At 49.8% G+C, this 22016-nt stretch overlaps 1 protein-coding gene and 2 pseudogenes across 42 annotated transcripts in view; 2 read left to right on the top strand and 1 right to left on the bottom strand.

The window, feature by feature from the left end:
- The window catches only part of LOC149123139 (selenocysteine insertion sequence-binding protein 2-like), a 29950-nt pseudogene extending 21195 nt beyond the window's left edge, over positions 1–8755 (top strand).
- TLN2 (talin 2) overlaps positions 1–22016 on the bottom strand; it is a 479276-nt gene that overhangs the window by 448100 nt on the left and 9160 nt on the right. The gene's annotated exons all lie outside the window — the stretch shown is intronic.
- Positions 8861–10744, top strand: LOC127483751 (selenocysteine insertion sequence-binding protein 2 pseudogene; annotated as a pseudogene).

Genomic DNA, 22016 nt, shown 5'->3' with positions numbered 1-22016 from the left:
AGGGGGCTGTCAGAGGCACCCTCATGAGGACATGTTGACCCCCTTTTGAGTCACAACCTGCAGGCAGCTTTTGGCAAGGCCAAGTCTCAGGTGGGTTCCAGGGTGGTCTGCATCCAGACCTCAGGGCTCTTGCTCATGAGTACTGAGCACTGATGGGTAAGGCTAGCTTTGTCTACCCCATCTCCCTAGCAGCGCACGTGCGCACACACACACAAATACAACATAAAATGCTCTGGGAAATGACCCATGGGAAGAAAAGAGCTTTTGCTACTAAGAACTACACCACAGCCATTCTCACACCCTGCTGTGCCCCAGACCCCCCACAGAGCTCTTCTGCCCTTTGGCTTCCTGCCCCTATTTGGTCCTCCCCTGGCCTCCTCCCACGCTCTCTCCTCACTGGCAGCTCTCTCTGGCCATCTCATAGTGAGTATTTCTCCCCCGCCCCCCCATGGTGGGCAGCCACACTCCAGTGAGTGTGTATTCACTCTCTCACTTTAAAATAAATCCTGCTCTCACTTGCGCAGTGCAGAAAAAGAAAAAAGAACAACTACAGGAGTGACCTGTGAAAATACAGGTTCTTGGGGGCCAGTGCTGTGGTATAGCAGGTAAAGCCACCACCTGCAGTACCAGCATCCCATGTGGGCACCAGTTCAAGCCCCAGCTGCTCCACTTCTGATCCAGCTCCCTGTTGATGACCTGGGAAAGCAGAGGAGGATGGCCCAAGTGCTTGAGCCCCTGTACCCATGTAACAGACCTGTCTGAAGCTCCTGGCTTTGGCCGGCCCAGCTCCAACTGTTGCAGCCATTTGGGGAGTGAACCAGTGGATGGAAGTTCTCTCTTTCTCTCCCTACCTTCGCCCGGTAATTCTGCCTTTCAAATAAACAAATCTTTAGAGGGGAAAAAAAGAAAAAGAAAATGCAGGCTCCTGTGCCCCAGGCAGAGTAGGTGGGACTGAAGACTGCACAGTGCCAGGGAGTTCTGCATGCTGCTGCTACCGGCCCCCAGACCACACTCCACACTCGCAGGGCTGAGCACGGCACCTCAGGCAGCAGGTGTTCCACAGACCCGGCTTCTCACCAGACTGAATGGGCTGCAAGACAAGCTGGACGGCTCTCAAACCCCAATCACCTGGAACACTGAAAACATAGCATTGTTTTCTTGCCTTCTCTCTTATTGTTTTTCCTTAGTCTTTTTTTTTTTAGTACTTAGTAAAGCTTCATTTGCTTGTTTAACTTGCTGACTCTATGCTTAGGCCTTCAACACTCTCAAACAGCTTTTCTGCTCATAAGGACAGGGCACTTGATCCTGTCGAGAACAGGTTCAGTACACACGGAGCCAGCAAGGGCCCTGCTGATGCGTTGTTGTGCCCTGGACAACCTCACAAGGACTTTAGGTCTCACAGCATAAGCCCCTCCCCATCTTCCCGGGAAAAGCCAGAGGCAGATCCCCATAAAGGGAAGCAATCCTATCACAAGGGGGTCAGGACAGGCTAGCTCCATGGGAGGCTGCACGGTCGAAGCTGAGCCATTCGCAGCACCCTTACACCAGTCAAAGAACCATCAGGAGAGCTCTTGGGTCCTGCACCTCCTCAGGTCTGACTACCGGGAAGGGCATAGGGACACAGAGAAGAAAAAGGTCTCCAGGGCTGCTATGGTGTCCAGGTCAAATCAAACTTCTGGCACCACTGTTTTGTTTTGCTCTTTTTTTTTTTCTTTGAAGATTTGTTTGTTTATTTCAAAGGTAGAATTACAGAGAGAGACAGAGAGATCTTCCATCTGTCGGTTTACTCCCCAAATGGCCACAATAGCCAGAGCTGGGCCAACCCAAAGCCATGAGCTTCTTCTGGGTCTCCCACATAGGTGCAGGGGTCTAAGCACTTGGGCCATCTTCTGCTGCCTTCCCAGGCACATCAGCAGGTAGATGGATCAGAAGTGGAGCAGTCGGAACTCACACTGGCACCCATGTGAGATGCCAGAGTCCCAGGTGGTGGTTTTACTCGCTACACACAGCAACATCCCCACCACTGGTTACTTCTGCTCTACAGTTGTCCCTTGGTATTCGAGGGCCACTGGTTCCAAGACCTCTCCTGGACACCAAAATCTGCAGATGCTCAAGGCGGTCCTTCTGTAAAATGGCATAGCACTGGGGACAGGTGTTTGGCTGTCCAGTTAAGGCACCACCTGGGGTGCTTCCATCCCATCTCAGAGCAGAATGTGCACCCTGGAGGCAGCAGCGACAGCTCAAGTAATTGGACTCCTGTCACCAGTGACCTGCATCGAGTTCTTAACTCCCAGCTTCAGCCTGGTCCAGTCCCTGCCACTGCAGGCATGTGGAGAGTGAACCAGAGGATAGGCGATGTCTATCTCTCAAATAAATAAATAAAATTGTAAAACGGAAAAAACAAAAATGGCATAGTACATAGTATTTACACATAAACTACATTCATCTTTGGTATATTTTAAATTGCTTCTAGATTACTCATAATACCTACTACAATCTGCATGCTCTGTGAATAGCTGTTATACTCTATCATTTAGGGTTTAATGACAAGGAGAATGACATATTCAATACAAACACAATCTTTCTCAATATTTTCAACCCATGGGGATTGAATCTGTGGATACGAAGGGCTGACTATAATCTAAAAAGGATTTAATTTCTCAACAAATTATATATTTTGTGCTAACATTTCATTGAGTTCACCCGATATGACGCATGAGGAAGAAGTCGTGACAAGCTGGCAGAAAGCCGGTGCCACAGGAAGGACACCCAAACTCATAGCCCGTGACCTCTGCCTCGAGCCCACTGCCCCAGGGCTCTCCCCCAGCTTGACCGCTGCAGCTGGATGTTCTGGTCATTTACCAACATACCCTGGGGCTGGCAAAGCAGCAAAGGGCTTGGTTCCTGTCCTCAAAATTCAACCTAACAGACAAAAACAAAAAGAGCACACACATTAGACCACTCTCAACCAAGACAATGCCCAATCTACAGCCAAACTGTGCGGCCAAAACATTACAGGTTTCAGATTTTCCACACAGGCAATCTGGCATTTCATCACCGTGTGGCCACATCCTCCCCCTGCATCTGGACCAAAGGCCTTCGAGATCTCATACTCACGCTAAGGAGAATCAGCACCAACTTTCAGCCTTGCTACAGTTTACTTTGAAAAATTAATATGCACCTGTCCCTGTGGACCTTGGCAATGGCATTCATAAATGCAGGCTCCAACTCTGAACCACTCTCAGCACAGAGGCTTCTCCATTCTCTGTTCCGTAGGTCCCTCTGTCTGGTGTCTCACACCAAGAGAAACACATCCCCAAAACTAACAATGTTTGCCTGCTTGTGATTTTTTTTCCTCTTTTATTCCTTGCACACATAAAGCAGAACAACAAATGAAACTCCAATACGTTAGTTTTAAAGGGGGAGAGGGAGGGGTCGGCACTGTGGCATAACAAGTAAGGCCACTGCCTGCAGTGCTGGCATCCCATATGGGCACTGGTTCGAGTCCCGGCTGCTTCACTTCCGATCCAGCTCTCTGCTACGGCCTGGGAAAGCAGAGGAAGATGCCCAAGTCCTTGGGCCCCTGCACCCACGTGGGAGACCCAGAAGAGACTCCTGGCTCCTGGCTTTGGAACGGCACAGCTCCGGCTGTTGCGGCCAATTGGGGAGTGAACCAGTGGATCAAAGACCTCTCTCTCTGCCTCTCCTCTCTGTGTAACTGTGACTTTCAAATAAATAAATCAATCTTTAAAAAAAGCAGGGGAGGGAGGGAAGGAAAGGGGACAGGCACTTGGCCTAGTAGTCAAGACACTGCTGGGGACGCCCAAATTCCCTCTCAAGTGTCTGGACTTGAGAACCAGCTCCGGCTCCTGAATCCAGCTTCCGGCTAATGCACACCCTGGGAGGCAGCAGTTGATGGCTCAAGTACTTGGGTCACTGCCACCCATGTGGGAGACCTGGTTTGAGTTCCCCACTCTTGGCTTCAATCCCAGCCCACCCCCAGCTATTCCAGGCATTTGAAGATTTGAAGAGTGAACCAGTAGATGTGAAGTCTGTCTGTTTCTCTCTCCTTCTCTCCTTCTGTGCGTCTCAAGTAAATAAAATTAGATAAAAAAAAAAAAAAGCAGAAGGGTAGGGCTAGCACATCTGGATCCCATCACTGTAACTTTACTTTCTTAGCATCTCCCATCTCAGACAGAAGGTAGCAGAGCCTGAGGGGCAGTGCACAGGATTAAGGTCCTTTGGCTCCTGATCAGACCTTACTCTTAACCTAACAGGTGACCTTGGGTGGAGCCCCAGCCTAGCAAGGCTCAAGGCTCGGATTTCTAGGCCAAAGCCCCAGTGCTAACCCGCAATACGATTCAAGTGTTGATGAATTTATAATGACCTTCCCTCTCTGCTTGATTCTATCTGCAAAGATGTTACTTCTCCTGGAAGAGACACAGGCATTGTTCATTTCCCTCCAGGGCACGCTGCTCCCTTTCCCTTCATCCCTGTCCTCCACTCCCCCATGCCTGGTGGTCTCTCCACTTCCCCAGCTCAGCTTCTCCGAGCAGGGGCTGTGATGAGAAAGAGCCCCCAGGAGACTTTCCCAATTGGCACTGAGCTCTCTCCAAGGAACGTCTAGCACAGCAGGCCTTTAGTTCCTCAAATAAGTTCTTAATTGTCTTTTCGGAAATGTGCACGAACGCTGATTTCAAACCATTTGGCAAGTGCCTCGCAGGGTAATTTCTCTGACATTGTGCTTAGAGAAGGAGGATTTAGGAGTCTGGAGGAGCATTAGAAAGATTGTATTCCGTCTGATCCTGTCCTCAGATGAAAATAAAACAACTTTCTCAGTGACCCACCGCTGGCGCAATGCAAACTCCCCAGGGTCCCCACGAGCTCAAATTTGCTGACTTGTACGTTTGGATCTGAGTCTCCTCCCTAGGACAGTGAGGAGGGGTTAGGGGTTAATAGATTCAAGAATTAGGACACACGTGTGTGGTCCCAGCCATGCTGGACAACAAGCTCTCCTATCCCCAGCGTCATCCTTCCAGGAGGCACACTGGGGAGGGGGGCGGGGGGAGATGTCATTGGAGTTAGCAATGAAAAATGCAGAGCACTGTTTGCAGCCAGACTCCTGAGTTGAAGTCCCCACTTACCACCTCTCAGCTACTCAGCAGAGGCTGTCATTCCTCTTGACCCCTTCACCCTCCACCCTCAACCTGATTTAAAATGTTAATAAGTTGAGGCCAGCGTTGTGACTCAGTGGAGTAAGCCACTGCTTACAATACCAGCATCCCGTATCAGAGCACCAGTTCAAGTCCCGGTTGTTCCACCCCTAATCCAGCTCCCTGCTAATGCATCCAGGAAGACAGCAGATGATGGCGGAAGTACTTAAGCCCCTGCCATCCACATGGGAGACCCAGAAGGAGTTCCAGGCTCCTGTTATGGCCATTTGGGGAGTAAATCAGCAAATCAGCAGATGGAAGATCGACCTCTCTCTCTCTCTCTCTCTGCCTTTCAAATAAATAAAAAAATTTTTATAATGTTGGCAGGTGTCCCTGTGTTCCAGGCAAGCCCTTTCCCCCAATTCCTAACAAGCGCTGGCAAAATTGCAGAGTCCACATGTGGAGGTCCAGGCGGAACCTGATATTGTACATTCCCAGCAAGTTCCGAGGTGACTCTCAGGTCGCTGGGCCATGAACCATCTGGAGATAGCAAGAACAAAGAGGCTTTATCACCTGACTCCATGCTTCCCAAATGCCAAGGGTAAGAATCACATGGGGGAAGTCGTATATGTCAGGGCAGGCCTGGCCAACTGTAAATTTAAAAGCACTCCTGGAAGTCTCCTAACCAGAGGAGTTTGAGAAACTCTGAACTAGCTCATTGGCATCTTTCATTTAAAGTTCCCACACAGGGGCAGGTGTTTGGTGCAGTGGTTACATCACCACTTGGGACACCCACATCCCACACTGGAGAGTCTGGTTCAAATCTTGCCTATTCTCTACCCATACCAGCTTTCTGCCAATGCACACCCTGAGAGGCAGCAAGGGATGGATCAAGTATTTGGACCCCTGCCATTCACATGGGAGACCCCACTGAGTTCCAGGTTCCTGGCTTCAGCCTGGCCCAGCCCTAGAGATGCGAGCATTTGGGGAATGAGCCAGCAGAGGGAAGATCTCTCTCTGCCCATCTCCTCTCTCCCTTTCTCTCTCTCTAACAAAATAAAAATAAATTAAAAAAATTTTTTTTGAAAAAACAAAACTCCAATACAACCTTTGGACACCCTTGCCTCCTTTCCATCACTCACACCAGGGAACTGAATGATCTAACAAACTAGCTCCTGTTTCTGGGGGTCCCGGAGCACACATGTAGAGATGAAGGAGCTCCCACACTTCTCCAAGGCCTGGCACACTTGGGAAATGATCAGATTTGTTGGGTCTCAGTCACTGCAGCCCCAAAGGAGGGAGGAAGGAGTGAAGGGCACTGCCCACCATCTCGGCACACCAGTAAGCAAACTCAGCTCCCTGAGTAGTAAGAAACCTGCTCCAGCCTCACTCTCATTAGTCAGTGAGCAAAAGCAGCCGCACAGCTTACAGGATATTTCCCCCACTGTTCTGAAGATGACCCAAAACACAGAAGATAAAGACACACCAAATTCCCATCCTGAGGTTGTCTGTAAGGGGCTCCTTCTACAGTGTACTCGCCACACCCCACCCTCCCCTGTGGGCTCCTCGGAGGCTTCCACCATGGCATCGGAGAGGACTATGGGAGCCCAGAGGAGAGGACAGCACCAAGTTATTAGCAAATGTCAAACCATTTGTCCCCAGATTCTCTGGGCTCCACATGGCACGGTCAAGGTCCTCTGAAGCATATGTGTGTCCCAGCTGTGCAGCCACATATGCTCCTGTTCAGGAACCACCAGCAGCTGAACAGAAAATACAGACTGCATACATGGCCTCAGGGGCTTCAAGTCTCATTCCTCAGTATTTACCACCTGAGACAACGCTTCAACCATGTATCACCTGACTCCCTGCTTCCCAAATGCCCCGGGTAAGAATCACATGGGGGAATTCATACATGTCAGGGCAAGCCTGGCCAGCTGTAAATTTAAAAGCACTCCTGGGCGTCTCCTAACCACCTTCAGTCTGCACAGAATGTCTGCTCAGTGCCTGATAACCCAGGAAGCATATATCCAGTCCAGTGGTTACCCAGGCGAAAGAGGCCCCGACACAAGCACATGTGCCTCCTCCCACAGAACTCAAAATGCCTGTTTCAGAAAAAAAATCCTATGCAGCAGGCATTGTGGTACAGCAAGTTAAGCCACCACCTGCAATGCCAGCATCCCATACGGGAGCACTGGTTTGAGTCTCAGCTGCTCCACTTCTGATCCAGCTCCCTGCTAACGTACCTAGGAAAGCGGCAGAAGATGGCCCAAGTGCTTGGGCCCCTGCCATCCATGTGGGCGACCTGGATGGAGTTCCTGGCTCCTGACTTCGGCCTGGCCCAACACTAGCTGCTGAGGCTATTTGGGGAGTGAACCAGTAGATGGAAGATTTCTCTCTCTCTTCCTCCTTGTCTTTCAACTAAATGAAATAAATCAGAAGAGAAGGCTGGCACTGTGGCATTAAGCAGATTAAGCCATGGCTGCAGTGTCAGCATCCCTTAAGGGTACCAGTTAGAGTCCAAGCTGCTCTACTTCTGATCCAGCTCCCTGATAATGCACCTGGGAAAGCAGCAGAGGATGGCCCAAGTTCCTGGGCCCCTGCACCCATGTTGGAAACCTAGGAGAAGCTCCTGGCTCTTGGCTTTGGCCTGGCACAGCCAAGGCCTTTGCAGCCACTTGGGTAGTGAACCAGCAGATGGAAGCTCTCTGTCTCTCCTTCTTTCTCTCTGTAACTCAACCTTCCAAATAAATAAATAAATCTTTAAAAATAAATAAATAAATCAGAAGGAAGGGAGGGAGGGCAGAAGAAAGCCATGATGAGCCGAAGTTTGACAGTACAAGGGCTGATACAACAAGATCATCCGAAATGAGATCAGCTAAAGGTTCACATTTGCCCATTTATGCTGAGAAGCTGAGAACAGTCTGGAATCAGACGATTATGATTAACAGACATGAAATCCAGAATCATTGCAAAAAGTACATCTACTTCCAAACGTGAGTTGAATTCAGCAGGTAACATTTTCCTGAACTGCAGGGTCCAGGGAACGCAGCCCGAGTGGGGGCCTCTGTGCTCCACCTCTGCGTTTCTCTCATGGGAGAAGTGGGGACACCTGCTGCAGAGGCACCAGAGGGTGAAACATCACTGATCCAAATGAGCCTGTAGCTGACAGGACTGCCACCAATGCCCCTTCACCTACAAGAGACTTATGCTGGACACCAATGGGTTGTGCTGTTCAGCAGACAGTCTACAGAACTGTCAAGTGTTGCTTCCAGGACAAGCCTAGAGACCACTGCTAAAAAGGTTAGTTTGTCATCTGCTGAAGTTCTACCTTTAGATCTCTCCTACCCCAAAGAGAAACATGGTGGCCATCCTACAAAGAAGTCTATAGCATCATAGGGCAGTGACCCTGAACAAAATGAGGACTCAAGGAAAAAAAATCAGTAAAATAAAGTCTAAGGCAAAGTATGAAATCGTGACCGTTCAAGCAACCAAGGGCTGGAGAGGCCGAGGGGTTTCCCTATCTGGCAGCTGCATACGAGAGAAGACACAGCAGAATCACCAAGACACGGATCTCAACGGCATCCACAGAATCATCTATTTAAAGATTCATTTATTTATTTACTCAAGAGATAGAGTTGCAGAGAGGAAGAGAGAGAGAGAGAGAATGAGAATCTTCCATCCACTGGTTCACTCCCCAGACGGTTGCAATGGCGGGGGCTGGTCCAGGCCAAAGTCAGGAACCTGAACTCCATCAGGGTCTTCCACGTGGTGCAGAGGCCCAAACACATGGGCCATCTTCTGCTGCTTTCCCAGGATGTTAGTGGGGAGTTAGATTGGAAGTGGAGCAGCCAGGACTTGAACTCATGCCCATATGGAATTCTCGTGTCTCAGGCAGTGACTTAACCCACTGCAACACATCACCGGCACTCAAAATAGTTTTGAAAATAGTGGATGGGGCTGGTGCTGTGGCACAGCGGGTTAACGCCCTGGCCTGAAGTGCCGGCATCCCATATGGGCGCCAGTTCTAGTCTTGGCTGCTGCTCTTCCAACCCAGCTCTCTGCTTTGGCCTGGGAAGGCAGTGGAGGAAGGCCCAAGTCCTTGGGCCCCTGCACCCACATGGGAGACCCGGAAGAAACTCCTGGCTCCTGGCTTTGGATCGGCACAGCTCCAGTCATCGCAGCCATCTGGGGAGTGAACCAGCAGATGGAAGACCTCTCTGTCTCTGTAACTCTGTCTTTCAAATAAATAAAATAAATCTTTAAAAAAGAAAAGAAAATAGTGGAAACTCCAGATTCCAGTGCTGACAGCTCTGGAGCAGCAGCGGCACTCCCAGCACACACAGCAGTCCTCCCCTTGGGCAGAGCTCTCACTTCCAGCGGTGCCAGCCCCTCCTTCCAAAGCAGCAGCTCCAGGCAGGGGGGCCACCGCTTCAGGCAGGTGAAGACCCCACACACTCCCAAGTTCCTGCACCTGCCACTGAAGAAAGGGAAGCAAAGGGAGGGCCCCAAGGCCAGAAGATTATTTTGAAAGAACAAGAGCAAAGGGAGCAGCATCAGGAGAAAGCACTGTGAGGCCCACTGCTATCAGTGATGAGTTGCAGGGTGCAGAGTGTGCAGAGGAGCAGCTCTGGGGCAGGATGACCCCTCTGGTCCAGGGGGAGCTGAGGAAGCAGCCTCCTCCATGCAAGGTCAAGGGCAAGTCAGAAAAACCTCAGAGCACAGAGTTGCAGAGAGATCCCGAGGCCTGCCAGCCTGCTCCCCACCACACCGGCCTCCCCAACACGCAGCAGTTACTGCAGCTAGATGCTTGCGTTACCATCCTACTCAAGGAGCTGGTCTGCTTCCAGGACCCTACGTACCAGGACCCAGTCAAGGCCACAACCAAATGCCAGTTTGAATAGAGTAAGGGTGGGAAAGGCTCTCGACCATCTGAGGCTAAAGAAGCTGAAGTGCATCATTGTCTTTCCCAAGCACAAGAAAACAGTCAACAGGCAGGCTGGACAACACCTTGCACACCACTGTCAGTTACACCTGTGAGCTGAGCATCCCCTTTGCTCTCATCCAATATGCTGGGGGACACAGTGTGAACAAAGCCATTATTGTTGGCAAGGAGGGCATCTCCAGCTACCCCAGGGCCCAAGTCCAGTTCCACGAGATGGTTGGGCTGGTGATAGCAACCAGGCAGGCACACGAGACTACACTGGAGAATGGGCAGCAGGAGCTGGTAGGGGAGCTGGGGCCCCACAGAAAAAGGTCCCTGGACATGAAGGACCACACTACAGAGAAATCTGGAGCAAAAACCTGTACACATAGTCAGTATGCCCAGGAGCTGGAAGAATCAGTAGAGGCTGCAACTTCTCGGATGATGAACTTGAATTTACGGGAGGAGATCTTTCCAGTGCATCTGTGTGTTCTGGGTAAGGAGGTACTACTGGGACTTTCTCTTCTTCCCAGTTCTTCCCTGGCCTAATGTATCCTGTGAGACAGCTGAATGTGGAGACAAGCTGGCACGAGAGGGCATGTGAAACAGTGGTTGAGCCCTCAAAGCCATGAATCCCATGGAAATGGTTTCTTGGATACACTTGTGAAAATCTTTTCTAAAAGCCTGAGGATGGGACCAGTCTTGTGGTGCAGCAAGTTAGGCTGCCACCTGTATCACTGGTATCCAGTATGGGAGTGCTGGTTCAAGTTCTAGCTACTCCACTTTCCATCAGGCTCCCTGTTAATGTACCCAAGAAAGCAGTAGAAAATGCCCCTGGTACTTGGACCCCTGCCACCCAGGTGGGAGACACAGATGGAGTTCCTGCCTCCTGGCTTCAGACTGGCCCAGCCACAGCCAATGTGGCCATTTGGGGAGTAAATCAGCAGATAGAGGATCTGTCTCCCCCTTTCTGCCTGCCACTCTGCCTGTCAAATAAATAAAAATATTCTAAAAAAAAAAAAAAGCAAGCTTTGGAAATACAACAGTGGCCTTCTACGCACCCTGTGGATCTGGAAAATACTAGAAAACATGGTACAGCAATCTGGCTGCTAAGGAAAGGGCTTCTCTGTTGCACCAAAGCTCAGCCAAGTGAGCTGATTTTCAGCAAGCAGGGCTGTACCCCCTGCCTGTGCGCGCGCAGGGCCCACAGCGAGGCGACTGTGGGAAGCACCCACCACTCCCATGACAAGCACTGCCTTGCCCAGAGTCTAGGCAGGAGGGCCATGGAGAGGGTCTTTTCTTAGGGGACAGAGCTCTTGGGCACAGAGTCCTGGAAAATCTACCAAAAGGTGCCTCAGAAGGAAAACTGTTTAACCCTTTGACCTGAGTTACGCCTTTTCATCTTTCTTTCCAAGAAAACAATGCATACTGAAGTTCTAGATTTTAGTTGGACAACCTCCAATCTTCCATTTTTAGGTGAACATATCCTGAGAGTGTCTTCCCTTTTAGAGGCTGCGGCACAGAGTTTACTTTTGTATTTCCCTTTTAAGTAAGAAGGATTATTTATTTTGAATAAAGAATGATTATTTTTTAAAAAAGAGAGAGAGAGAAAAGAAAAGAAAAAAGAAAGAAATGGTGCTCACCCTTGCTAAGGAATGACAGCCAATTACCTTGTGCCTGGGAACATGCACAGGTGTATCACCCACTGAATACCTACAACCACCCCTGGACATGGAGAAGAGGGACTCCTTTTACTAATGAGGACACGAGGGCTTTCAAGGTTAGGAGACTTGCCCAAGGTCACTCTAGAACTGGTGGCCACTGTGCAAAAGGATCCCAAGTCTGCATGCACATGACCCTGTGCAACACTGTGCCTCTTCTGCTTTGTTCTACCAGCTCTGTCCACCTATGCCCTTCCAGGCTGTGCACTCCAAGGGGACAGGGTTCTTTGTTTCTGGCTGTTCCCACTGTGCATTTAGAAGACACTTGGAAAAGACCAGCCAAACAGCCAAACAAAGGAACGAGTATAAAGCCAGGTGTCCCCCGTGAGAACAGGTGGCCTCCAAACCTATTCACAAGCATACACGTGCACTCCAGTTAAAGACTCCAAACTGACCAAACAGGACTTGACCAGACCTAAGTTGGAAAACTCACAGTGGAAGGGCACAAGGCTGGGCAATGGAAGACCTGAGCCGTTCTTCTCCCACCCCTGCCACCTCACCATCACAGTGGACAAGCCACAGAGCCCCTCTGCATCTCAGCTTCCCCATCAATACGATGGCTTAATTCATCACTCAGACCTTTGTGAACCACCAACAGGTACCAGACAGGATGCTAAGAAAAAAGCCAATTACGAGAAATGGACAAGAGTTCCACATCCTCCCTCAGGACCAACCCCACATCATCCACAGGACTCAACTATTTTCAAACAAGTGGGGGACACAGAGGACCCTGGAGTGACCACTGGGTCTACACATCCAATCTTTGCTTTACAAACTAACTCACAGAAAATGCAGCTCAAGTGACAAGTTCCCAATAGGCTGATTGAAGTGTCATTCATTACATACAGTAAAATTAATTTCTTTTAGGTATACAGCTCTATAAATCCTGACAAACACATATAGATCCTGCTGCTTTGCTGAAGCATCCATTAGCTCTAACTTTTCAAGAGTACACAATCTACAACAACCGGGGCAGACAGGATCCAATGACACAAAATTTTTTTAAAAGAGTAGCTCTATTGGAGAACCTAACATCCAAATTACTGTCATCTTTTTTTTTCTTTTTTCTTTTTCTTTTTCTTTTTTTTTTTTTTTTTTTTTTTGACAGGCAGAGTGGACAGTGAGAGAGAGAGAGACAGAGAGAAAGGTCTTCCTTTTCCGTTGGTTCACCCCCACAATGGCTGCCGCGGCCGGCGCGCTGCAGCAGGCACACCACGCTGATCCGAAGCCAGGAGCCAGGTGCTTCTCCTGGTCTCCCATGCGGGCGCAGGGCCCAAGGACTTGGGCCATCCTCCACTGCACTTCCGGGCCACAGCAGAGAGCTGGACTGGAAGAGGAGCAACTGGGACAGAATCCGGCGCCCTGACTGGGAATAGAACCTGGGGTGCTGGCGCCACAGGTGGAGGATTAGCCTAGTGAGCCGCAGCACCAGCCTGTTGGTTTGTTTTTCATCCTTTAGCTAATACAGCAGAGAGATAATTTATTGCACACATGTTATACTCGGCCACAACTGAGAACAGAACTAGTCCAGAATGTCACAGGCCCAGGTCAAAGGGCTATCAGGGACTGTTCTGGTGTCAGCAAAGTGGGTCTCACAGGTGGTTTCAGCACTCCATTGGCGATGGAAGTCCCAGATCTTTTGAGACGGGCAGTCCACAACGTGTCCTTCTTTCTGCTGCCCCTTTGGCCATCATGGAACACAAGCCAGCAGTGTGCTTGCACCTCTGTCTCACCTTTCTTCTTCCACATTTCAGCCTGTGCATTCATTTCTTGCTCCACTTGGTACATGTGGCACGAAGGAGTCCAAGAAGATCGCGCTAAAGCCAAGAGATGTCGTGCTTTTTTAAAAAAGTCCTAGTGAGCATTCAAAAAGAAAGCACATATGTTCTCCAAGGGACTAAGGACAAGCAAAATGGGCGGATGACTGTCCCCAGTGGTATTTCCTAAGAGAAAAAAAACCAACATCAACCTTTCTACTTCTGAGGCCAGGTGCGCTACACACATCATACATAAGATGTTCTGACTTTGTAAGGTGGAGGAACTGAGATCTTTTTGATGCATATTAAATACACGTATAAAATCCATTCTCTGACCAAGATGAGGGAAAAAAAATCAGTCTTCAACTATTCCGTTCTCACGCAATGAAATCCAGCGGTCTGCTGAATCCATCTTTTCGGTTCACGTCCTGCCTGGGCATCCTAAGGCCCATTTCGGGCACAGGCATTTACAGAACGACCTTCCTTCTTCCCTTCTGTGGAATCAAAGGATGAAAGCCCCACCAACCTCATCGGTTCTCTCTCTCCTCTGGGCTGCCCTCCAAGTCTTGCTCAGTCATCTGGCGTCCTTTGTTTCCTTCTTTTCCTCATCCCTTCTTTCTTTCGGTGGAGAAGGGGAAGGCGATGTGGACCTTGGAGATCGGGAGCCTCTTCTGTGCAGGGACCGTGAGCGGCTCCCTCTCCCATCTCTCTCCCACCACCAGCACCTTTCCCGGCACCTGCATTCTCTCTCCCACCTACTTCCCCTCCGTGGGGAGCGGCGGCGGCTGCTACCCCTTGGAGTCCCACTCCTCCTCACACCCAATTAATTAATCTTGGCTGCCCTTTCTAAAAGTGAAGGTCTCCACTCTGCCAGCAGGAAGAACACAGAACCGAAACTCCCGTCTCCAGAGTGGGGAGAATCAATTTGCAGAAACATCTGCAAGACAGGGAGCACTGCGGTGGTCAAGCCACTGACTCTCTTACTGACAGGAAACCAGTACCTCCTGCCACCCCTCCCCCGCCCACAGGAAAGCAATCACAGATTTCTATGTCATAGGCACACAGAGCCCAGAACACAAACACATTTCTCCCAAAGGTTATCCCTAACCACCTGTGTCACTTAAAACCACAAGGCCTCCTTGAATTAACTCCAAAAATCTCTAGTATGTTTCATATACTGCCAATGCTCCAAAGGAATTTACCTGGACCAGGAACCCACCTTTTGTTTTAAGACTTAGGTTAAAATGAAGGGCATGGGGCTGGCACGGTGGTGCAGCGGGTTAATGCCCTGGCCTGAAGCGCAGGCATCCCATATGGGCACCGGTTCTAGTCCTGGCTGCTCTTCTTCCAATCCAGCTCTCTGCTATGGCCTGGGATAGCAGTAGAAGATGGCCCAAGTCCTTCGGCCCCTGCACCCATGTGGGAGACCAGTTAGAAGCTCCTGGCTCCTGGCTTCGGATTGGCACAGCTCTGGCCCTTGCGGCTATCTGGGGAGTGAACCAGCGAAAGGAAAACCTCTCTCTCTCTCTCTGTAACTCTGTCTTTCAAACAAGTAAAATAAATCTTTTTAAAAAATGAAGGGCATGAACTTATTAAAATGGGAGAGGGGTGATTATTCAGATAGAAATCTAGCAATCTAATAAACTTAGATCTCTGATCCAGACCGGACAACCGCATTACCAGGCAGGAAATGGGAACAAATGCCATTACAATGTAACAAGTTTTTAACTCCTCCCTCCCACCCCACCCCCACCATGTGACTGACTTCTGGAAGAAAGCAGATCCTACCCTCAAGCCCAAGTTCAATGGCAATCAAATTTCAAAATGCCTGAGAATCTCATGATTAGGAAAACTACACATGCTTGGGCCGCACACTGACCTACCACATTAGAATCTCTGGCCATTGGTCAGCCACAAGACTTGGCCTTAATCCCAGATAAATCCAATGGAGCTGACCCAGACCTCATACATCCCTAGCTAAGAGATCATATATTTTGTCATATGAAGGTACTTCAAAAACGTCATGGAAAATGGAATGAAAAGGCAAGTTTTTTCAGTGCCAAAAATTCTGAATCCATGCATAGTTATTTCATAACATGCATTTTCCATATCTGTTTTCAAAACCTTCGCCTATACAGTTTCAAAGATTGCTGGCATCAAAATAAACTAATCTTTTAATGCCATTTTCCTCACCAACTTTTTGAAGTACTCCCCTATAATCACTAGAATAAAGTTAAGGTGGCGAATAACTTGGACACTGGGTTACAATCTCCAGGCTGATGGTCAACTCTCAGAAATACTCATTATTCAGAGACTACGCTGGAAAGTCAACAGAAGGGTGCAGTGACAACAGTCCTCTTATACAGGGTTTCCTGCTCTTAAGGTGGTCCTAAGACCAACAGCTCAGAATTTTCAGGTCCCATCTCAGACCAGCCAAAAGAAAATCTCTAGTGGAAGGAAACAAGAGTCCCTGTGTTAAAACTTTTTCCAGGCGACTGTTCCGCCCTGTGCATGCTGCAGCACTTATGAGTTCATATAAATGTATTCTGGAACAGTATATATCTAATAATCACAACTATTTTCTTGTGGCTTTACTTTTGCTTTGATAAGGCACAGTGTTTACTTGTGACCGCACCTACTAAATTTACCTCCCACTCTAAGGTAAGGTGCATCTACATAGCACAGAACCTCATGCCAGATTTACTTGTCCATTGGCTGAGGGACCATCTGCATGGTCTTCAGTAGGCCAAAGATCTCAGACCATGCCCATGAGTACAGGGCCACAGAGTATTAACCAAGAGGCCCATCCATCCCCTGGGGCGCTGAAGTTGACAATGCCCCCCCCCCCCCAGCACCTTTCCCTGAGCCCCTTGAGGGCCTGCAATGCAAGTCAAAAAAAATCAAAGAAAACTTGTTGGTGCAGGTAGTTTTTCCCTCTAAAATATTATGCTCTTGGTAGGGTATATTAGCTCTCACATTGAAAAAAATAATAATAATCTATTTACTCCACAAGGCAAAGTGACAAAAAGAGGGAGAACTAGAGATCTTCCAACCACTGAGTCACTCTCCAAATGGCCCCAACAACCAGGTCTGGACCAGGCTGAAGCTTGCACCATCCTCTGCTGCTTTTCCAGGCTCACTAGCAGGGAGCTGGATCTGAAGCAGAGAAGCTAGGACTCAAACTGGAGCTCCAATATGGGATGCTGGTGATAAAGCAGCAGCTGACTCAGCTGTGCCCCAGTGCCGGCCTCCAGTTCTCACATTTTTAAGTGCATCAAAATCTCCAGGGGAAACAAACAAAACAAACGAACAAAAATCAGATTCCTTAGGTGTACCCTCAGCTTCTGATTTGGAAGAACCCCACAGAGCCCCTCAAACCTGGGGCAGGCATTTGACCTGCCAGGTAAGCCACAGGTTGGGATGTCCACATCCCATACTAGGCTCCATACAAGGCTTAAGTCCGACTCCACTCCAGTTCCAGAGGAGTCTGGAGTCAGCAGCCATGGCTCAAGTGGTAGACTCCCTGTCACTCCGGTGGGAAACCCAGAATGAGTTCCCAGTTCCTGGCTTCAGCAGGGAGCCAAGGCACTGCACAAATTAAAAACTGAACCAACCCTTGGAGAATTTATCTACCTCTCTCAAGTAAATAAAAGTCTTTAAAAAAAAAGCCTCTGAAATCTATATTTTTAATGAGCTGCCCAAGGAGATTCTCACATCAAGGTTTGAACATATGATAGAGCTGAGCTTGGGTCAGATTTCCCTGGGATCCAGTGCAGCAATCTTGTTACACCTCTGCCTCCTCCAAGTGGTGATAATAAAGCCCGCCCTACAGGGTTATGCTGTCAATTACCGTGAAAGGCTCGGTAAAAGGTAAGGTGTGAAGTATAAGGGAAAAGAACTGGCAGGTGCAGAATTCCCCAATGAAGGACGGGGTCCCTTAGCCTAAAAAGGCAAAGTCAGTAACAAGTACTGCACATCACATTCCGGTTCTGAAACAGAAGTCACTCTGAGCATCTGTGTTATGGGTTGAATCTTGTCTTTCCAGCACAGTGTCAGAGTCCAATCCCTAGGAACTCAGAACATGACCTTACTTGGGGAGAGTCCTTACAAATACAATCAAATTGAAATGAAGTTCTTAGAGTGGTCCCAACTCTGATAGGATTGGTGTCTTTATAAAAAGGAGAAATTCCAACACAGAAAGAGACACACAGGGCTGGTACCATGGCATAGAAGGTGAAGCCTCTATCTGCAGTGCCAGCATCCCATCGGGCACCAGTTGGAGTCTCAGCTGCTCCACTTCTGATTCACTCCCTGCTAATGTGCCTGGCAAACAAGAGAAGACAGCTCAAGTGTTTGGGCCCCTACACCCACGTTGGGACCCCTACACCCACGCTGGGGACCCAGAATAAGCTCCCTGCTTCAGCCTGGTCATTACGGCCATTTGGGGAGTGAAATAGTGGATAGAAGACCTCTCTCTCTCTCTCTCTCTCTCTCTCTCTCTGAAACTCTGCCTTTCAAATAAATAAAACTCTTTTAAAGAGAGAGAGAGAGACCAACCACAGGACAGAGAGGAGCCAAGGTGAAGAGACGAGGGAAACTGGCCATCTAGAAGCTTGGCAGACAGGCCTGGTGCAGCTTCCCCTTCACATCCACACGAGGAACCAACCCTTGGGCCTAGACTTCCAGCTTCCAGAACTAAAACAATACATTTCTATTAAGCCACCTACTTTATGGTACTTTATTACAGCTGCCCTCACAAACTAATACAACCCATCAGGTTTGCATTCTCCTGCCCCACAGATGAGGGGCACCTGTCCATACAATGCTTCTCGGATTCCCCAAGGGCAACTCAAGCACCCAGCACAAGTTGCCAACCATCTACCGCCCTTTGCAAATGTTAGAGGTAGCCCTGCAAAGCCAGCCCATGCCTCCTTTCTTCCCTAGTCAGCACAGCAGGCAGGGGCAGTGTGCCTGACAGCAGCTGATACGGGCTCCATCCCAGGGCCACCCCAGGCATTCACCAAGTCACCCTAATCAAGAGGACTCATAAAAGCCCTCAATGATGTGATTTTCTCAGACTGAATGTAGTTTTCCTTCTTGTATAAGTAGGATCAAAGAACTTTCTTCTGGGAAAATGGCAGAAAAGTAAATACCCCACCCCTCAAAATCAAAGCCCTTTCTCCATGCACTAAAATGGAACCCTATGGGATCTTAGTAACCAGGGTAGGCAGGGAAGGCCAGAAGCAAGCTGTGACTGGGCTGAAGTGGGCTCTCAAGTGTGCAAGGGTGGCAGGCACCTTCCTTGCAGGGCACTGGTCCCTCATCCCCAGGCTACCCCAGCCCCCTACATACCCTTCTTGGGCAACCTCCCCCAGGAGTCCTCCAAGGATGCTGGCCCCAGCTCAGGGATTCAGCTCAGTAACTCACTGGAGGTATAGGAACCAGCATTTTATTTATTTATTTATTTTGATTTTTGACAGGCAGAGTGGACAGTGAGAGAGAGACAGAGAGAAAGGTCTTCCTTTGCCGTTGGTTCACCCTCCAATGTCCGCCACGGCCAGCGCGCTGCGGCCGGCGCGCTGCGGCCGGCGCACTGCACTGATCCGATGGCAGGAGCCAGGTGCTTATCCTGGTCTCCCATGGGGTGCAGGGCCCAAGCACCTGGGCCATCCTCCACTGTACTCCCTGGCCACAGCAGAGAGCTGGCCTGGAAGAGGGGCAACCGGGACAGAATCCGGAGCCCCGACCGACTGGGACTAGAACCCAGTGTGCCGGCACCGCAAGGCAGAGGATTAGCCTAGTGAGCCGCGGCGCCGGCCAGGAACCAGCATTTTTAACAAGCTCACACACACTCAGGACTGAGAACCACAGCCCTGAAACAAAGACAGGGCCCAGCTGGGCATTCCAAAACAAGAAGAAACTGCCTGCCACTGGTCAGAAACCTGGAGGCTCCAGTGCCAGCTCTGTCAAGTACCATGCCCTTCTGGGTCTTAGCTTTCTTCCTATCAAATGTGGAGGCCGACCTAGACCCACCCAGGTTCCTCCTTTCTTTTAAAAAAAAATACTGAAAATAAAACCAAATACCCCTAAACCCAGTCCAACATGTCCCAGGAAGACACCTGGCACAACTTGGGAAGCCCAAATCCCATATCAGAGTGCCAGGCTCAGCTTCCCTCCAACACAGCTTCCTGCTGATGCACACCCTGGGAGGCAGCAGATGATGGCTCCAGCGTTTGAGTCCCTACCACCCATGCAGGACACCTTAAGGGAATTCTGGGCTTTTGGCTTCTTCAGCCTGGCCCAGCCCCAGCTGTTACAGGCCTTTGGGGAACAAACCAGCAGATGGAAAATCTCCGTCTCTGTGACTCAAATAAATACAAAGACACCTCCCCTGTCTTCTCGGGTACACTGAGCCCAACGGCCTGGCGGCTGCACTTCATGCTTCCCCAGGCTGACATGTGACCCACGGGTGGGCTTCCTTCCCCCACCACCAATGCCGGGGAGGCCCAGGAGTGACAGCACCGTGTCCAGTAAAGAGCCCTTCAAGGAGAAAAGTAAGCCTCTTAAAGTACCCTCGATGTAATCTCTCAAACCCAGGACTAAGCCACACAGCCCAGGAAGATTTGCCATGCATGACCTCAGGCCATGGCTGAGAAAGAGCTGTATGAGGCAGGAGGCTTTGCAAACAGCAAGAGGGGTGAGAGCTCGGCCTGAAGCATGCTGGGAGGAACCACAGACCACCCCCAGCCACCTGCAGGAACTCACTCCTCCCCGAGTTCCCACGCTGTGGAGAGGGGATGGCCTGCCTGCAGCCAGTGGACTCGGGGGATGAGCGAGTCACCAGAACGTTCCCTTCGATGATAAACACTGCCAATCAGGCCACGCAGTCTTCAAGGCCAGCAACAAAAGTTTCCAAGTGGACTGCCAAGTACCCCACTTCACGAGGGAAAAAATCAAAGAAAGAAAAAACGGGAGAGGCAGCCTTTTCTCTGCAGTGAGAAGGCCTCTGCAGGTGCCTTCCATTGCTCAATGAGTTGCTTCCCAAAGATGTGCTCCAACTCATCCCAGAACCCCCACTGTCAGCAAGTGACCTACAGACACTGCGCCGGTGCAGTGTCTCTACTCCACGTGCACTCTTCCTTAGTTCAACTCTGCAAGATTCGCTTTTCCTCATCCAAGGCTAACCTCTGTAACCACCAAGTTTTCCTCATCAATCGATCGATCATTTATTCATTGGATTTTGTTGTTGCTGAGTTCCTGCTATGCGCCAGGTATTGTTTTAGGCCTTGGGGACCCAGTGGCAGAGATGATTTCTCTCCTGGAGTTGGTATTCTAAGTGCCATGAGACAGACAAGAAATCATCGTGGGGCCAGCACAGTGGCACAGGGTGTTAAGCTTCCGTCTGAAGCACTGGCATCCCATATGGGCAACCGTTTGAGTCTTGGCTGCTCTACGTCCGATTCAGCTCCCTACTAATGCACCTTGGAAAGCAGTGGGAACTGGCCCAAGTGCTTGGTATCCTCTATCCATGTGGGAGACCCAGATAAAGCTCCTGGCTCCAACCTGGCCCAGCTCTGGCCACTGTGGCCATTAGGGAAGTGAACCAGCAAATGGAAGATCTCTGTCTCTCCTCCCTATGTAGCTCTGACTTTTAAATAAATGGATAAATCTTATTGGAAGGAAGGAAAGGAGGGAGGGAGGAATAAGTCATGTGTGTAACGTCAAGGGAGATGAACGCTAGGACACTAACAAGAAGCTCTGAGGAGGGGTAAGGGGATGCGAGCTTGACCTGCAGGGGGTGGTCCAGGAGCAGACTCCTAACTGAGCGGAAGTGTGAGAGCACCTCCAACTTTCAGAAGCCAGGAGGACAAGATTGCCCAAGGCAGCTGGAGTCAGAGTGGCCAGAGGGTAGCAGGAGAACCAAGGGGGCGCCGTGGCAGGGAATCCGGGTGATAAAAGCATCCCAAAGCGAGCAATCAGCAGGCTACATGCTGTGAGGAGGCTGCAGAAGATGACAAGTTAAGAGTTGGCCCCAGGACTTGGCCACTTGGACATCACGGATCTTAAGATCTGTGCTTGGAATGAAGGGGTGAAGCCAACGGCCAGAGCACAGTGGGTCCAAGCAAGAAGGAGAGGAGAAAAAACAGTATCAGGGAGTACGACCGTTGTTTTGAAGGGACAACTGAGGAATGAGGTAACAACTGATTGATACACAGTTTCCTTACAAAAAGAAACACTACAGGATTTTTTTTTTTTTTTAGATTTATTTATTTGAAAGGCAGAGAGATATTCCATCCATTGGTTCATGCCCCAAAATGGCCCCAATAGCCAGGGCTGTGCCAGGCCAAAGCAAGGAGCCCAGAACCCCTTCTGGGTCTCCCACGTGGGTGCAGGGGCCCAAACACTCAGGCCATCTTCTACTGCTTTCCCTGGTGCATTAGAAGGGAGCTGGATTGGAAGTAGA

Source organism: Oryctolagus cuniculus, chromosome 12, assembly GCF_051225735.1.
Source record: "Oryctolagus cuniculus isolate XC-2025 breed Fujian yellow rabbit chromosome 12, ASM5122573v1, whole genome shotgun sequence".
Classification (NCBI taxonomy): domain Eukaryota; kingdom Metazoa; phylum Chordata; class Mammalia; order Lagomorpha; family Leporidae; genus Oryctolagus; species Oryctolagus cuniculus.
This window is presented reverse-complemented; position numbering and strand designations above follow the sequence as displayed.